Source organism: Wasmannia auropunctata, unplaced genomic scaffold (genome assembly GCF_000956235.1).
Source record: "Wasmannia auropunctata unplaced genomic scaffold, wasmannia.A_1.0 LD336061.1, whole genome shotgun sequence".
Taxonomy (NCBI): domain Eukaryota; kingdom Metazoa; phylum Arthropoda; class Insecta; order Hymenoptera; family Formicidae; genus Wasmannia; species Wasmannia auropunctata.
This window is the reverse complement of record NW_012026829.1, coordinates 642,828-647,098: the sequence shown is the minus strand read 5'-3', so window position 1 is coordinate 647,098 and position 4,271 is coordinate 642,828. Positions and strand designations below refer to the sequence as shown.

At 47.2% G+C, this 4,271-nt stretch overlaps 1 protein-coding gene across 1 annotated transcript in view; it reads right to left on the bottom strand.

Annotated features, from left to right (window-relative positions):
• Positions 1-4,271, bottom strand: part of LOC105450482 (protein groucho-like) — a 66,777-nt gene that overhangs the window by 21,555 nt on the left and 40,951 nt on the right.

Here is a 4,271-nt window from a genome sequence, read left to right as displayed (position 1 = left end):
CGGCGGGGGGGGGGAGGGAGGTGCAGAGAGAGGGTGGATAAAGGCCAGCACGCGGGGCGGAAATAAAGAGAGAACGAAAAAAGTGGAAGAGGTTGGAGGTGGAGGTTGGGTACCGTGGTCCGCTTTAATTGGTTCGACGTGGTCAGATGAAAAATTCAACCACCCACCCATCCCAACCCGTCCCAACTCTTCCTCCACCTCCACCTCCTCCTCCGCGCCGTCTCCACCTCCTATGCTTTCCGCTGTCTTTCTCTCTTTCTACGCGCTATCCCGCGCGCGTATATATCGTTCACTCTCTTTCGCGCCGCCTAAATTCTCACCAGATGAATCTACCGCACATCTACGCGCGCGTCTCCCGATGTCTGCAAGTTTCTACGGATCCAGGGCGAGGAGACAAGTTAAACCGGCCGGCCTCGACCGCCGTCTTCGTAAACACCCTGCAAGCATCGATTCCGCCTCGAATTCAACTACTCCCATTCATTAGCGCGTCTAATGCCGCGAGAATTTCGATTAATCCTGTGAAATCCGTGAGCGTTTGTATACATTCAGTGTAAACGAATACAACTTCTTTCGTGCACAAATAAAAAAATAACGTTCGAGTAACTTGCTTGTCGAAACAAGTAATTAGGTGAACGAAAAAATTTCAATTCTCGAGACACCAATAATTTTGGTAAGAGCGTAACTATAAGCGCACGATTTCTGAAAAGGTCCCCGAGTTATCCGGAATTACTGGATCGAGCGAATTTTAACGATTAATTACGTTCTTCTAGCACCTAGCTAAAGTTAGTTTCCATCATGCAGCAGCACGTGTGTGTCTCTTTCTCTCTCTCTCTCTCTCTCTCTCTCTCTCTCTCTCGCGCGCGCGCGTCATAGCGAAAATTTCGCCATTTAACACGTTTGAGATTTTCCGTCTTCAATTTCATTTCGACCACTATGAAAAATGCACTTTGCCATCCGACACGCTTTTGAAACGTTATTTCACAACGAGCACTATGCTCCGTCGCATTACCGAGACCGCCGCGGGCGCGCGAGGTAGATCCCAGGATTTTATCGGGAATCTTTTTTGCCTCTCCTCCCTTCGCGGCGTAGTAACGCCAGTGACAACGGCCGGGGATGACGATTACGAGAAAATGAGGTCACAGTCAGACATTCAGACGCAATCCCTCCATTTACGCGCGGTGGGAGTAATTATACCAAATAAAGCTGTAATCGAGAATCGGATCACTATTCTCGAAATGTTGCCACCCAGATTATCAAATCGATCTTTTCTCAGTACCGCAGATCCTTGCCGTGCTATCGCATAAATGTAGAAAACAAAATATATATTTCCATTTAAATTAAAATTAATCGCCGATTTTTAAACTTGAGAAATTACCGTAATAATCACTGGGAGTTTTCGCGGGTTTGCAGGGCTGTATATTTTCGATCCGATTTATGTAAGACGGAATGAATCCCCCTTTCCCGCGATATAGCGATTTCATGTGGGGAACCGGCAGCAGCTTTCGTCGCGACGGAAACAGGGCATACGGTTGCTCCTTTGATTAATGCTTCCTCGGGGATGAAGCGAAGGGGTTAGGGAGATAGCGGTAGTGGTGTGCTGAGCTACGACTAATCCTCTCTCGGCGTGCACATGTAGGTACGAAGCTCGACGGCAGTCCTAAGAACCTGAACGTGGACACGAGCGAAAACTCATTTCCGGATGCGTTCCCTACTCCTTACCCCCTCTCACCCCCCCCCTCCCTCCATGCCTCTCTCTCTCTTTTCGTCTTCGTCGGACTCGTGAATTACATACGACCGGATGTCGAGCTCGCGTTCTCAATCAGACCATTCTGCACTCGGGACACGCGTCCGCGATAGCGGCGGATTTCTCAATAAGCACGCAAAAAAGTGAACAGTTTAGCACTGCAATTTTTTCTGATCGATATAAAAAAAATTAATACATCATCGAGCAAATAAGTGGAAGGATTAATTATGAGAAAAACATCGAATGCGAAAAAGATTGTAAAAAAAAAAAAGCAACGCACTCATGAAAATATTTCATTTCGGTACTTGAACGTTTCCGAGCTATTGATGATAAATATTTGTTTCGTGTAAGTGCACTCCACATTGTAATGATTATTTAAAAAAAAATGGAATATATAAATAGAATTCTCCGTACTCTATAATAATTACACATAAATTGTTAATAATATAACGCTATTATTTTGTAATATCATTATATCGTAATGACAATTTTGTAATGTCATTAAAATTGCTTTCCATTTATCGTGACTTTAACTCGCGGCTGCGGGGGAAAATGCGGCTGATGACCGGATCCGTCCGGTGGCTCAACTTCAAACAAACTTCCCCGGCACTCCTGGGGCCGAAGGGATTGCCCGTGTAAACGACGCATCGTTAGTACATCCAGAAAGAAGGGAGGATAATACGAAAGCGTGGTGGAGGAAGGGGGCCGCGGAGGAAGCTTGGTGGCAAGACGCTTAGTCGCCCGCGACTCCTCGATTTTCAACCAGTAGCCTGGCGGCGACAATTGGCCGCGACAACTGCACGACGTTGTCCGAGAAGTAATTTTAACGGCGGCGGTCTGAAGTCATCACAGAACGCGGCGAGGAACCGTTGGGAAATACATTCCTCGATGGTTGAAAGGGCAAATGGACGAAGAAAATACGCCATACTCTTCTGATCTACTTCGGATTATATCCTTTTTTTTTCTTCAATTCGACGTTACATCCAAAGGTATTACTTAACAAAGTCACCTATTATATATCATCAACGTATTTATTTCGTAGATAATTTACTTTCTTCTTCCGTCCGCATACGGAGGGGTGAGTCATGCGATGCGCGAGGACGGTAACTTCATAAGAAATGAGGCATCATTAAATCGTTTAGTTTTTTCCCCTGCCACTTTTTCCTATCATCAACCGTGAAGGAGGTATAACCCGTTCGAATCGCGCGACTCATCCTGTATAATAGATAGCCATCACGTTTCTCAACGATTTTATGACGTCTTTTAAATAAATAATTAATGCAAATCAACGAACACGGTCGCGCGAGAAAGAGAAAAAACATCGGAGAGCGTAAAATCGGAATAGTCAGCGTAGTCGGCCGATGAATTCGCGTTGGAAACGCTCTAATCGGTATACAAAAAAAAAAAAACAGAAGAAACGCGAAGGAAGAAGGAACAGAATCGGAAGAGGCCGGAACAAGATGAAGAGAGACGAAGGGGGGAGAATAAGTGAGGCGGCCGAAGGAGGTAAGGGAGCAGCTGAGAAAAATAATCCAATTTAGTCGGTGCGCGCACGACGACCCGGCTAACTGTTCGCCTGTTTTCACGGTTTTTAATTATACACCCGCCTCTCTTCCCCCCCTGCTCCCTCCCGTCTGAGAGAAATCCCTTTTTCTCTTCTCTCCCCCCCTCCCCGTTCGCGCTCGTGCCTCTCGCGAGGAGCTTTCGCGCGCTTTTTGTCGTTGTGATTCGGGAAACAGAGAAACACACTTCCGTGGGACTTCATCTCGGATAGACGTTAAGCAAAATAGACGATCGCATCCGACTTAACAGACGGAGGAAGGACTTTCTCGCGGGTTATACGGTTCTTGACCGGCCAGGAAGTCAGAGGGGGGGAGGGGGTGAGGTCCTTTTTTCCGCCTTTGCGGCGAACGAGGGTAATCCGATTTCGATGGAAACTTCCGCGACGCATGATTGCATTTGGGATGCTCGCTCCCGCGCCGAGGAAGAGGCCCGACATAGACGGCACGCGAGAGATACTTTCCATCCTCTCTCTTTCTCTCTCTCTCTCTCTCTCTCTTGCTCTTTTTTTTACGGCGAATTCGACGGTTAAGTGGAAGTTAGCATCGACGCGCTCTCCTATCCTCTATCGCGCGGCTCGAACCCGATTCTAAAACTCGGCCCTTTTATTACTCTTACGTTTACTTTCCAGCGATATAACGCACGCGCGCGTTCGCTCGTGCGTCTCTTTATTCTGCCAGCCCTTTGCCTTCTCCCTCGCTCCGATCGCTGAGAGTGTCGGCCGTTTTATCGGCTTTCGACGTCGCTGCAATTAGCATTTTAATTCTCAGCTAAACGCGCCCTCCGCCGTAACGCGCAACTTTTTCGACGCCGAGTCTCTCTCTCTCTCTCTCTCTCTCTCTCTCTCTCTCTCTCCCTCCCTCCTCTCGTACCCCCTGCTGCGAGTTTGAGCTCAAATATTGAATACAGTGTATATTTAATGAATATATGCATTAAAATTGTAGCTTGTACAAGGCGCGAATGGTTT